The 14,767-nt window shown below is 40.5% G+C and overlaps 1 long non-coding RNA gene across 3 annotated transcripts; it reads right to left on the bottom strand.

The window, feature by feature from the left end:
- Nucleotides 1-5,558: 5,558 nt before the first annotated feature.
- On the bottom strand, nt 5,559-14,329 carry LOC307197912. 3 transcript variants are annotated; one of them, XR_013831538.1, is made up of 4 exons: nt 13,726-14,329; nt 11,875-12,063; nt 6,757-6,914; nt 5,559-5,761 (listed from the first exon to the last, which is right to left on the bottom strand). It is a non-coding gene; the product is annotated as an uncharacterized lncRNA (long non-coding RNA). The 3 variants fall into 3 exon arrangements; XR_013831539.1 differs by lacking the exon at nt 5,559-5,761 and having other exon boundaries at nt 6,192-6,914; XR_013831540.1 differs by lacking the exon at nt 5,559-5,761 and having other exon boundaries at nt 6,192-6,914; nt 14,018-14,329.
- Between the last annotated feature and the right edge of the window lie 438 nt (nt 14,330-14,767).

Genomic DNA, 14,767 nt, shown 5'->3' with positions numbered 1-14,767 from the left:
TCCTGCCCTGCCACTAGGTTCATTAGTACCGCTTTTTAAAATTCCATATATATGCGTTAGCATACGGTATTTGTTTTTCTCTTTCTGACTTACTTCGCTCTGTATGACAGATTCTAGGTCCATCCACCTCACTACATATAACTCAAATTCGTTCCTTTTATGGCTGAGTAATATTCCATTGTACATATGTGCCACATCTTCTTTATCCGTTCATGTGTTGATGAACACTTAGGTTGCTTACATGTCCTGGCTATTGTAAATAGTGCTGCAATGAACATTGTGGTACAGGACTCTTTTTGAATTATGGTTTTCTTAGGGTATATGCCCTGTAGTGGGATTGCTGGGTCATAAGGTAATTCTATTTTTAGTTTCTTAAGGAATCTCCCTACTGTTCTCCATAGTGGCTGTATCAATTTACATTCCCACCAACAGTGCAAGAGGGTTCCCTTTTCTCCACACCCTCTCCAGCATTTATTGTTGGTAGATTTTTTGATGATGGCCATTCTGACCAGTGTGAGGTGATACCTCATTGTGGTTCTGATTTGCATTTATCTACTGATTAGTGATGTTGAGCATCTTTTCATGTGTTTGTTGGCCATCTGTATGTCTTCTCTGTAGAAATGTCTGTTTAGGTCTTCCGTGCATTTTGGATTGGGTTGTTTGTTTTTGTGATATTGAGCTGCATGAGCTGCTTGTATATTTTGGAGATTAGTCCTTTGTCAGTTGCTTCCTTTGCAAATATTGTCTCTCATTCTGAGAGTTGTCTTTTTGTCTTGTTTATGGTTTCCTTTGCTGTGCAAAAGCTTTTAAGTTTCATTAGGTCCCATTTGTTTATTTTTGTTTTTATTTCCCTTAATCTAGGAGGTGGGTCAAAAGGATCTTGCTGTGATTTATGTCATAGAGTGTTCTGCCTATGTTTTCTTTTAAGAGATTTATAGTGTCTGGCCTTACATTTAGGTCTTTAATCCATTTTGAGTTTATTTTTGTGTATGGTGTTAGGGAGTGTTCTAATTTCATTCTTTTCCATGTAGCTGTCCATTTTTCCCAGCACCACTTATTAAAGAGGCTGTCTTTTCTAAATTGTATATTCTAGCCTTCTTTGTCAAAGATAAGGTGACTGTATTTGTGTGGGTTTACCTCTGGGCTTTCTATCCTGTTCCACTGATGTGTATTTCTGCTTTTTGTCATACTGTCTTGATTACTGTAGCTTTGTAGTATAGTCTGAAGTCAGGGAACCTGATTCCTCCAGCTCCATTTTTCTTTCTTAAGATTGCTTTGGCTATTCGGTGTCTTTTGCATTTCCACACAAATTGTAAAATTTCTTGTTCTAGTTCTGTGAAAAATGCCATTAGCAATTTGATAGGGATTGCACTGAACCTGTATATTGCTTTGGGTAGTTTAGTCAATTTCACAATATTGATTCTTCCAATCCAGGAGCATGGTATGTATATCTCTCCATCTGTTTATGTTATTTTTGATTTCTTTCATCAGTGTTTTATACGTTTCCAAGTACAGGATTTTATCTCTTTAGATAGGTTTATTCCTAGGTATTTTATTCTTTTTGTTGCAATGGTAAATGGGAGTGTTTCCTTAATTTGTCTTTCGATTTTTTGTTGTTCACATATAGGAATGCAAGAGATTTCTGTGCATTAATTTTGTAACCTGCAACGTTACCAAATTCATTAATTAGTTCTAGTAGTTTTCTGGTGGTATATTTAGGATTTTCTGCACATAGTATCATGTCATTGACAAACAGTGACAGTTTAATTTCTTCTTTTCCAATTTGTATTCCTTTTATTTCTTTTTCTTCTCTGATTGCTGTGGCTAGGACTTCCAATACTATGTTGAATAACAGTGCTGAGAGTGGGCATCCCTGTCTTGTTCCTGATCTTAGAGGAAATGCTTTCAGTGTTTCACCGCTGAGAATGATGTTTGCTGTGGGTTTTTCATATATGGCCTTTATTATGTTGAGGTAAGTTCCCTCTATGCCTACTTTCTGGAGGGTTTTTATCATAAATGGTTGTTGAATTTTGTCAAAAGCTTTCTCTGCATCTATTGAGATAATCATATGGTTTTTCTCCTTCAATTTGTTAATATGGTGTACACATTGATTATTTTGCGTATATTGAAGAATCCTTGCATCCCTGGGATAAATCCCACTTGATCATGGTGTATGATCCTTTTAATGTGTTGCTGGATTCTGTTTGCTAGTATTTTGTTGGGGATTTTTGCATCTATATTCATCAGTGATATTGGTCTGCAGTTTTCTTTTTTTGTGATATCTTTGTCTGGTTTTTGTATCAGGGTGATGGTGGCTTTGTAGAACGAGTTTGGGAGTGTTCCTACCTCTGCAGTTTTTTGGAAGAGTTTGAGAAGAATTGGTGTTAACTCTTCTCTAAATATTTGATAGAATTTGCCTGTGAAGCCATCCGGTCCTGGACTTTTGCTTGTTGGAAGATTTTAAAATACATTTTCAGTTTCATTACCTTTGATTGGTCTGTTTATATTTTATAATTCTTCCTGGTTCAGTCTTGGAAGGTTATACCTTTCTAAGAATTTGTCCATTTCTTCCAGGTTGTCCAATTTATTGGCATATAGTTGCTTGTAGTAGTCTCTTATGATCTTTTGTATTTCTGCGGTGTCAATTTTAATCTCTCCTTTTTCATTTCTAATTTTATTGATTTGAGTCCTCTCCCTTTTTTCTTGATGAATCTGGCTAATGGTTTAATCAGTTTTCTTTATCTTCTCAAGGAACCAGCTTTTAATTTTATTGATCTTTGCTATTGTTTTCTTTGTTTCTATTTCATTTATTTCTAATCTGATCTTTATGATTTCTTTCCTTCTACTAACTTTGGGTTTTCTTTGTTCTTTTTTTATAGTTGCTTTCGGTGTAAGGTTAGATTGTTTATTTGAGATTTTCTTCTTTCTTGAGGCGAGCTTGAATTGCTATGAACTTCCCTCTTAGAACTGCTTTTGCTGCATCCCACAGGTTTTGTATCATCATGATTTCATTGTCATTTGTTTCTGGGTATTTTTTGATTTTGTCTTTGAGTTCTTCAGTGATCTCTTGCTTATATAGCAGTGCACTGTTTAGCCTCCATGTATTTGTGTTTTTTACTGTTTTTTTCCTGTAATTGATTTCTAATCTCATAGCATTGTGGTTGGAAAAGATGATTGATATGAGTTCAATTTTCCTAAATTTTCCAAGGCTTGATTTGTGACACAAAATGTGATCTATTCTGGAGAATGTTCCCTGTGCATTTGAGATGAAAGTGTATTCTTCTGCTTTCGGGTAGAATGTCCTAAAAATATCAATTAAGTCTATCTGGTCTACTGTATCATTTAAAGCTTGTTTTTCCTTATTTATTTTATGTCTGGATGATCTGTCTATTGGTGTAAGTGGGGTGTTAAAGTCCCTCACTATTATTGTGTTACTGTTGATTTCTCCTTTTATGGATGTTAGCATTTGCCTTATGTATTGATGTGCTCCTATGTTGGGTACATAAATATTTATAATTGTTATGTTTTCTTTTTGGATTGATCCCTTGATCATTATGTAGTGTCCTTCCTTATCTCTTATAACTGTCTTTATTTTAAAGTCTATTTTATCTGATATGAGTATTGCTACTCCAGCTTTCTTGTGGTTGCCATTTGCATAGAATATCTTTTTCCAAATCCTCACTTTTAGTCTGTATGTGTCCCTAGGTCTGAAGTGGTCTTGTAGACAGCATATATAAGGGTCTGGTTTTTATATCCATTCAGCCGGTCAGTGTCTTTTTGTTGGAGCATTTAATCCATTTATATCCAAGGTGATTATTGATATGTATGTTCCTATTACCATTTTCTTAATTGATTCAGGCTTGTTTTTATTGGTCTTTTTCTTCTCCTGTGTTTCCTGCTTAGAGAAATTCCTTTAGCATTTGTTGTAAAGCTGGTTTGGTGGTGCTGAATTCTCATAGCTTTTGTTTATCTGTAAAGGTTTTGATTTCTCCATCAAATCTGAATGAGGTCCTTGCTGGGTAGAGTAATCTTGGTTGTAAGTTTTTCCCTTTCATCACTTTAAATATGTCCTGTCACTCCCTTCTGGCTTGCAGAGTTTCTGCTGAAAGATCACCTCTTAACCTTATGGGGCTTCCCTTGTGTGTTATTTATTGCATTTCCCTTGTTACTTTTAATATTTTTTCATTGTATTTAATTTTTGATACTTTAATTAGTATGTGTCTTGGCGTGTTTCTCTTTGGGATTATCCTGTATGGGACTTTCTGTGTTTCCTTGACTTGATTGACTATTTCCTTTCCCATGTTAGGGAAGTTTTTGACTCTAATCTCTTCAAATATTTTCTCAGACTCTTTCTTTTTCTCTTCTTCTTCTGGGACCCCTATAATTTGAATGTTGGTGTGTTTAATGTTGATCTGGAGGTCTCTGAGACTGTCCTCAATTATTTTCATTCTTTTTTCTTTATTCTTCTCCCTGGCAGTTATTTCCACCATTTTATCTTCCAGCTCACTTATCCGTTTTTCTGCCTTAGTTATTCTGCTATTGATTCCTGCTAGAGTATTTTTGATTTCAGTTATTGTGTTGTTCATCATTGTTTGTTTGCTCTTTAGTTCATCTAGATCCTTTTTAAATGTTTCTTGTATTTTCTCGATTCTGTTTCCAAGATTTTGGATCATCCTTACTATTAATACTCTGAAATCTTTTTCAGGTGGGTTGCCTATTTTGTCTTCACTTTTTTGGTCTTGTAGGTTTTTACCTTGCTCTTTCACTCTTTATTAATTGGAGGCCTCACTCCAATTAATATTCCCTGGGGTCTGAGGTTCTCAGTTAGTTCAGCGGTTTGGACTTGAAGCTCCCACCACAGGAGCTCGGGCCTGACCTCCACCCTTGGAGCCAAGATCCTGCAAGCAGCTTGGCACAGCCAAAAAAAGAAAAAAGAAAAAAGAAAAAAAGGAGCAGCACAATAACAAAGAATAAAAAACATAATAAAATTCGAAAGATAAAAAATATATTAGAAAAAATAAAACTATAATAGAAACAACTGAAACAAGGTAAAACAAAACCACAGCAGAAAAAAGAAAAAAAAAGGGGAAGAAGCCAAAAGGAGCAGAACAATAACAAAATATAAAGAATAAAATAAAATTTGAAAAATAGGAGGACCTTCAAGATGGCGGAGAAGTAAGACGTGGAGATCACCTTCCTCCCCACAAATACATCAGAAATACATCTACATGTGGAACAACTCCTACAGAACACCTACTGAATGCTGGCAGAAGACCTCAGATTTCCCAAAAGGCAAAAAACTCCCCACGTCCCTGAGTAGGGCAAAAGTACAAAGAAAAAACAGAGACAAAAGAATAGGGACAGGACCTAAACATCTGGCAGGGAGCTGTGAAGGAGGAAAAGTTTCCACACACTAGGGAGCCCCTTCACTGGTGGAGATGTGGGGGTGGTGGGGGCAAAGCTTTGTAGCTATGGAGGAGAGCACAGCAATAGGGGTGTAGAGGGCAAAGCGGTGAGATAACCACACAGAGGATAGGTGCCAACCAGCACTCACCAGCCTGAAAGGCTTGTCTTCTTACCCACCAGAGGGTGGGGGCAGTTGTTGAGGCTCCGGCTTCACAGGTCAGATCCCAAGGTGCTGGGAGGTAACGCTTCAGCTTCTGAGATCAGATCCCAGGGAAAGAGCTGGGGTTGGCTGCGTGAACACAGGCTGAAGGGGGATAATGCACCACAGCTAGCCAGGAGGGAGTCAGGCAAAAGTCTGGAACAGCCGAAGAGGCAAGAGACCATTGTTTCAGGGTGCACGAGGAGAGGGGATTCATAGCACCACCTAAACGAGCTCCAGAGACGGGCGCAAGCTGCGGTTATCAGTGCGGACACCAGAGACAGGCCTGAAACGCTAAGGCTGTTGCTGCAGCCACCAAGAAGCCTGTGTGCGAGCACAAGTCACTATCCACATCTCCCATCCTGGGAGCCTGTGCAGCCCGCCACTGCCAGGGTCCTGTGATATAGGGACAACTTCCTTGGGAGAACACATGGTGTGCCTCAGGCTGTTGCAACGTCATGCTGGCCTCTGCTTCTGCAGACTCGCTCCACAATCCGTACCACCCCTCCACCTGGCCTGAATGAGCCAGAGCCCCCTAATCAGCTGCTACTTTAACCCTGTCCTGTCTGAGCGAAGAACAGATGCCCTCAGGCGACCTACACGCAGAGGCAGGAACAATCCAAAGCTGAGCCCCTGGGAGCTGTGCGAACAAAGAGAAAGGGAAATCTCTCCCAGCCGACTCAGGAGCAGTGGATTAAATCTCCACAATCAACTGATGTACCCTGCATCTCTGGAATACCAGAGCAGACAGTGAGCCATCCCAAAATTGAGGCGGTGGACTTTGGGAGCAACTGTAGACTTGGGGTTTGCTTCGTGGATCTAATTTGTTTCTGGTTTTATGTTTATCTTAGTTTAGTATTCAGAGCTTATTATCATTGGTAGATTTGTTTATTGATTTAGTTGCTCCCTTCCTTTTTTTTTTTTTACTATATAGATGTATATACATATTTCCTTATTCTCTTTTTGTGAGTGTGTATGTGTATGATTCTTTGTGTGACTTTGTCTGTATAGATATGCTTTTGCCATTTGTCCTAGGGTTCTGTCTGTCTGGTTTTTGTTTGTTTTATTACTTTTTAATTTTTTAAATTATCAATATTTTTACTTTTTTATTTTAAAAACTTTATTTTATTTACTTATTTTATTTTTCTCACCCTTTCTTTCTTTCCTTCTTTCTTCTTCTTTCTTTCTCCTTCCTTCCTTCCTTCTTTCCTTCTTTCCTTCTTTCTTTCTTTCTTTCATTTTCCCTTTAATTCTGAGCCATGTGTCTGACAGGGTCTTGGTGTGCCAGCTGCGTGTTAGGCCGGTGCCTCTGAGGTGGGAGAGCAGCGTTCAGGACATTAGTCCACTAGAGACCTCCCAGCTCCACGTAATATCAAACAGTGAAAGCTCTCCCAGACATCTCCATCTCAACACTAAGACCAGCTCCACGCACCAACCAGCAAGCTACAGTGCTGGACACCCTATGCCAAACAACTAGCAAGACAGGAACACAACCCCACCCATTAGCAGAGAGACTTGTAAAATCATAATAAGTTTACAGACATGCCAAAACACATCACTGGACATGGTCCTGCCCACAAGAAAGACAAGATTCAGCCTCATCTACCAGGACACAGGCACCAGTCCCCTCCACTAGGAACCCTACACAACCCACTGAACCAACCTTAGACACTGGGGGCAGACACCAAAAACAACGGGAACTATGAACCTGCAGCCTGCAAAAAGGAGACCACAAACACAGTAAGTTAAGGAAAATGAGAAGACAGAGAAACACACAGCAGATGAAGGAGCAAGGTAAAAACCCACCAGAATGAACAAATGAAGAGGAAATAGGCAGTATACCTGAAAAAGAATTCAGAGTAATGATAGTAAAGATGATCCAAAATCTTGGAAATAGAATGGAGAAAATACAAGAAATGTTTAACAAGGACCTAGAAGAACTAAAGAGCAAACAAACAATGATGAATAACAGAATAAATGAATTTAAAAATTCCCTAGAAGGAATCAATAGCAGAAAAACTGAGGCAGAAGAATGGATAAGTGACCTGGAAAATAAAATAGTGGAAATAACTACTGCAGAGCAGAATAAAGAAAAAAGATTGAACAGAATTGAGGACAGTCTCAGAGACCCCTAGGACAACATTAAAAGCATGAACATTTGAATTATAGTGGTCCCAGAAGAAAAAGAGAAAAAGAAAGGGACTGAGAAAATATTTGAAGAGATTATAGTTGAAGACTTCCCTAATATGGGAAAGGAAATAGTCAATCATGTCCAGGAAGCACAGAGAGTCCCATACAGGATAAATCCAAGGAGAAACACACCAAGACTCATATGTTAATCAAACTATCAAAAATGAAATACAAAGAAAAAATATTAAAACCATCTAGGGAAAAGCAAGAAATAACATACAAGGGAATCCCCATAAGGTTAACAGCTGATCTTTCAGCAGAAACTCTGTAAGCCAGAAGGGAGCGGCAGGACATATTTAAAGTGATGAAAGGGAAAAACCTACAACCAAGATTACTCTACCCAGCAAACATCTCATTCAGATTCAATGGAGGAATTAAATCCTTTACAGAAAAACAAAAGCTAAGAGAATTCAGCACCACCAAACCAGCTTTACAAGAAATGCTAAAGGAATTTCTCTAGGCAGGAAACACAAGAAAAGGAAAAGACCTACAAAAACAAACCCAAAACAGTTGAGAAAATGGTAATATGAACTGACATATGGATAACTACCTTAAATGTAAATGGATTAAATGCTCCAACCAAAAGACGTAGTGGTTGAGTGTATACAAAAACAAGACCTGTATATATGCTGTCAACAGGAGACCCACTTCAGACCTAGGGACACATACAGACTGAAAGTGAGGAGATGGAAAAAGATCATCCATGCAAATTGAAATCAAAAGAAAGCTGGAGTAGCAATTCTCATATCAGACAAAATAGACTTTAAAATAAAGACTATTATAGAGACAAAGAAGGAAACTGCATAATGATCAAGGGGCCAATCCAAGAAGAAGATATAACAATTGTAAATATTGATGCACCCAACATAGGAGCACCTCAATACATAAGGCAAATACTAACAGCCATAAAAGGGGAAATCGACAGTGACTCATAGTAGGGGACTTTAACACCCCACTTTCACCAATGGACAGATCATCCAAAATGAAAATAAATAAGGAAACACAAGCTCTAAATGACACATTAAAAAAGATGGACTTAATTGACATTTATAGGACATTACATCCCCAAACAACAGAATACACTTTCTTCTCAAGTGCTCATGGAACGTTTTCCAGGATAGATCATACCTTGGCTCACAAATCAAGCCTTGGCAAATTTAAGAAAATTGAAATTGTATCAAGTATCTTTTCTGACCACAATGCTATGAGACTAGATATCAATTACAGGAAAAAAATCTGTAAAACTACTAGCACATGGAGGCTAAACAATACCCTACTGAATAACCAAGAGCTCACTGAAGAAATCAAAGAGGAAATCAAAAAATACCTAGAAGCAAATAACAATGAAAACACGATGACCCAGAATTTATGGGATGCAGCAAAAGAAGTTCTAAGAGGTAAGTTTATAGCAATACAAACCTAACTCAAGAAACAAGAAACATCTCAAATAAACAACCTAACAATACACCAAAAGCAAAAGCAATTAGAGAAAGAACAACAACAAAAAACCCAAGTAGGCAGAAGGAAAGAAATCAAGAAGATCAGATCAGAAAAAAATGAAAAAGAAATGAAGGAAACAATAGCAAAGATCAATGAAACCAAATACTGGTTCTTTGAGAAGATAAACAAATTGATAAACCATTAGCCAGACTCATCAAGAAAAACACGAAGACTCAAATCAATAGAATTAGAAATGCAACAGGAGAAGTAACAACTGACACTGCAGAAGTACAAAGGATCATGGGAGATTACTACAAGCCACTATATGCCAATACAATGGACAACCTGGAAAAAATGGACAAATTATTAGAAAAGCACAACCTTCCCGTGACTGAACCAGGAAGAAATAGAAAATATAAACAGACTAGTCACAAGCACTGAAATTGAGACTGAGACTAAAAATCTTCCAACAAACAAAAGCCCAGGACCAGATGGCTTCACAGGAGAATACTATCAAACATTTAGAGAAGAGCTAACAGCTATCCTTCTCAAACTCTTCCAAAATATAGCAGAGGGAGGAACACTCCGATACTGATTCTACAAGGCCACCATCACCCTGGTACCAAAACCAGACAAAGATGTCACAAAGAAAGAAAACTACAGGCCAATATCACTGATGAACATAGATGCAAAAATCCACAACGAATTACTTGCAAACAGAATCCAGCAGCACATTAAAAGGATCATAAACCATGATCAACTGGGGTTTATCCCAGGAATGTAAGGATTCTTCAGTATACACAAATCAATCAATGTGATAAACCATATTAACAAATTGAAGGAGAAAAACCATATGATCATCTCAATAGATGCAGAAAAAGCTTTCGACAAAATTTAAAAACCATTTATGATAAAAACCCTCCAGAAAGTAGGCATAGAAGGAACATACCTCATCATAATAAAGGCCATATATGACAAACCCACAGCCAACATCATTCTCAATCGTGAAAAACTGAAACCATTTCCTGTAAAATCAGGAACAAGAGAAGGTTGTATACTCTCAGCACTATTATTCAACATAGTTGTGGAAGTTTTTGCCACAGCAATCAGAGAAGAAAAAGAAATGAAGGGAATCCAAATCAGAAAAGAAGAAGTAAAGCTGTCACTTTTTGCAGATGACATGATACTATATATAGAAATTCTAAAGATGCTACCAGAAATCTAGTAGAGCTAATCAATGAATTTGGCAAAGTAGCAGGATACAAAATTAGTGCACAGAAATCTCTTGCATTCCTATACACTTATGATGAAAAATGTGAAAGAGAAATTAAGGAAACACTCCCATTTACCACTGCAACAAAAAGAATAAAATACCTAGGAGTAAACCTACCTAGGGACACAAAAGACCTGTGTGCAGAAAACTATAAGACAATGATGGAAGACATTATAGATGATATAAACAGATGAAGAGATATGCCATGTTCTTGGACTGGAAGAATCAACATTGTGAAAATGACAATACTACCCAAAGCAATCTACAGATTCAATGCAATCCCTATCAAACTAGCAATGGCATTTTTCACTGAAGTAGAACAAAAATTTCACAATTTGTATGGAAACACAAAAGGCCCTGAATAGCCAAAGCAATCATGAGAAAGAAGTATGGAGCTGGAGGAATCAGGGTCCTGGACTCCAGTCTGTATTACAAAGGTACAGTAATCAAGACAGTATGGTAGTGGCACAAAAACAAAAATATAGATCAATGGAACAGGATAGAAAGCCCAGAGATAAAGCCACACACCCGGTCACGTTATTTTTGATAAAGGAGGCAAGCATTTACAATGGAGAAAAGACAGCCTCTTCAACAAATGGTGCTGGGAAAAATGGACAGCTACATGTAAAAGAATCAAATCAGAACACTCCCTAACACAATACACAAAAATAAACTCAGAATGGATTGAAGACCTAAATGTAAGGCCAGACACTATAAAACACTTAGAGGAAAACATAGGGAGAACACTCTATGACATAAATCACAGCAAGATCCTTTTTGACCTACCTCCTGGAGAAATGGAAATAAAAACTAAAATAAATAAATGGGACCTAATGAAACTTAAAAGCTTTTGCACAGCAAAGGAAACCATAAACAAGACACAAAGACAACCCTCAGAATGGGGGAAAATATTTGCAAATGAAGCAACTGACAAAGGATTAATCTCCATAATTTACAAACAGCTCATGCAGCTCAATATCAAAAAACAAAGAACCCAATCCAAAAATGGGCAGAACACCTAAATAGACATTTCTCCAAAGAAGATATACAGACTGCCAACAAACACATGAAGGGATGCTCAACATCACTAATCATTAGAGAAATGCAAATCAAAACTACAATGAAGTAATACCTCACACTAGTTAGAATGGCCATTATCAAAAAATCTACAAACAATAAATGCTGGAGAGCGTGTGGAGAAAATGGAACCCTCCTGCACTGTTGGTGGGAATGTAAATTGATACAGCCACTATGGAGAACAATATGGAGGCTCCTTAAAAAACTAAAACTAAAACTACCATACGACTCAGCAATCCCACTACTGGGCATATACCCTGAGAAAGCCATAATTCAAAAAGTCATGTACCGGGCTTCCCTGGTGGGCAGTGGTTGAGAGTCCACCTGATGGTGCGGAGGGCGCGGGTTCGTGCCCCGGTCCGGGGGGATCCCGCATTGCCACGGAGTGGCTGGGCCCGTGGGCCATGGCCGCTGGGCCTGCACGTCCGGAGCCTGTGCTCGGCAGCGGGAGAGGCCACAGCAGTGAGAGGCCCGTGTACTGCAAAAAAAAAAAAAAAAAAGTCATGTACCACAATTTTCATTGCAGCTCTATTTACACTAGCCAGGATATGGAAGCAACCTAAATGTCCATCGATGGATGAATGGATAAAGAATATGTGGCACATATATACAATGGAATATTACTCAGCCATAAAAGAAACGAAATTGAGTTATTTGTAGTGAGGTGGATGGACCTAGAGACTGTCATACAGGGTGAAGTAAGTGAGAACGAGAAAAACAAATACTGTATGCTAACACATATATATGGAATCTAAAAGAAAAAAAGCTTCTGTAGAACCTAGGGGCAGGACAGGAATAAAGACGCAGATGTAGAGAATGGACTTGAGGACACGGGGAGGGGGAATGGTAAGCTGGGACGAAGTGAGAGAGTGGCATGGACATACGTGCACTACCAAATGTAAAATAGCTAGTGGGAAGCAGCTGCATAGCACAGGGAAATCAGCTCTGTGCTTTGTGACCACCTAGAGGGGTTGGATAGGGAGTGTGGGAGGGAGAAGCAAGAGGGAGGAGATATGGGGATATATGTATATGTATAGCTAATTCACTTTGTTATAAAGCAGGAACTAACACAGCACTGTAAAGCAGTTATACTCCAATAAAGATGTTAAAAAAAGATAAAGAAAATATTTATTAGAAAAAAATATAAATGAATCAACAACAAGGAATTAACAAGGAAAAACAGAACCCCAATCTAAAAGAGGGGAAAAAAAAAACGTTGTCTATGGACGGTGGAGTTTGGGGGGGTGGAACTTATGCAGGGGAGAGGTTTAGGGTGGGGTGGGACCTAGGCTGGGGGATGACCTTTGAGCATGGGGCGGGGCCTAGGCTTAGGACCCTGGTAGCTGGAAAAGGCCTTGGGGGCGGGCCCTAGGCAGGGTGGCGATCAGGCGTGGGGCGGGGCCCTGCTTAGGACTTGTGCGTGGAAGGGGAGAGGTAGCACCTCCAAAGGAGCGCCCTCGGAGTGTGGAGTTCTAGACTTTGGAGGTAAGGCCCTGGGTCAGGGTGTGTGGGTGGGGTTTAGGCCCAGTGTAGTTGGAGGGGGTCTCAGAGGGGGTCTCCGAGTGTAGACTGAGGGCCCTGGGTGGGGCTTGGGCTCCGTGCGGCCAGAGGGAGGCTCCGAGGGCAGAGGGTTAAGCCCCGGAAGCCAAGAGGTTCCTTGATGCCTAAGTGCACAGGGAAAGCACTGGCCGCGTTCCCTTCCATTCCTCCACGCCCCCCCTCCCCAGGTCTCCCCCAGGGTCTCCCCTGTCCCGGCTGGATCCCTAACCGTCGGTGGGTCCCACTGGGTGTAGGAACGCCTCCCCTCCCCCAGCCACCCTCAGGGGTGCTGGTCCTGTAGGTCTAGCCTTTACTTTTGCTCCCCCTTACCTCCCTCCCACTCCCTCATGACCCGCGCGGCTGGAGGGGGCCTCGGTGGGCAGAGGATCGGGCCCGGATCTCAGCAGGCTCCCAGGGGCCTAAGTGGGCAGGGGAAACCTGGCCATGCTCCCTTTTGATCTTCTGCCCTTCCAGTGGTCCCCCAATTTCCTGTTTTGTGCATAGGGTCTCTTCCCTTCCCTGAGCTACCCCTCAGAGGCGCCAGTCCCATCCTACCTCCACTTCTACCCCCTTACTACCCCCCCCACGCCCCATGTCCTACCCGGTTTCTGGGGGTTCCTTCTGTCCCCTTAGGTGTCTGTGGTCCCCTACCGGTGCCTGGTAGGTGCCCTAGTTTTGCGGAGACGCGAATTCCGCCTCCTCCTAATCTGCCGTCTTGACTCTGTCCATCAGAACCTATCCTTTGAAATTAAAGGGAGAGGAATAATGGATGCAGATAAATTTGGGAATGGGAAACTGCAGGAGTTCCTGTCTCATCAGTAACCCATTTTCTCTGTGCTGGTAAAGGCAGTACTGCCTAGTGTGAGATAACAGGGCTGTGATAAGTAGCTTACCATGGGTTGCTCAACCAGGGCATAGATACGTGCTGTTGTTGAGGAGGAAAGCAAGTTTTGAGGCTAGCTTGTCAGAAGGGCCATCCACATATACTGTGAGGTTGCCAGTGATGATGACAGGAACCGTGGTGGAAAGTGCGACAGGCAGATGACAGCACTGAGGAGTGGGAGAGGGTCGCGTAATCAGATAACATGAGCTTTGAAGGAGGAAAGCTTTTTATATGGAGGTGGAAACATTCATGTCTTCAGCACTGTGCTGGTTTTTCTCTGTCTCCTCCCCCATCAAACCAGTCCTCACTCACCTTGAACCAGTTTACGGACCTAGAAGGCTGACACCTGAGGCCTGTATCAGTTGGGTGCCCTTCTGACGGGCTTGTAAGTGAATTTGGCCAAAGCAAGGCATGAGTAGGAGATCGGAGGGCAAGAGAAGAGACAGGTTGCCCTATTTCTTCCCTGCTCACTCCTTTATTTCAGCACCACTTCTAGTTGTAGCTGAGTCCTTCTAAGACTGCAGCTCCAGAAAGTAACCCTTCCCCCACATCTTAGGCTCTCACTAGGTTCTGTAAAAATGTTCCTTTCCCTTGCCTCTTTAGCCCTAGGGATGGTAATGCCTTTCCATCTCTGCTAGTCTCTGCATCTCTTAATGTCCCTTATGTCACTCCATAACCTGCCTATTTCTAAGTAGTCATTTCACTTAGTCAGTGCAAGTTCATTCTTTTGCTTGCTGGACCCCTCAGTGATACAAGAGTC

This window comes from Stenella coeruleoalba, assembly GCF_951394435.1.
Source record: "Stenella coeruleoalba genome assembly, chromosome: 1".
Lineage (NCBI taxonomy): Eukaryota > Metazoa > Chordata > Mammalia > Artiodactyla > Delphinidae > Stenella > Stenella coeruleoalba.
The sequence above is the reverse complement of the archived record's forward strand: the minus strand, read 5'-3'. Positions and strand labels throughout refer to the sequence as shown.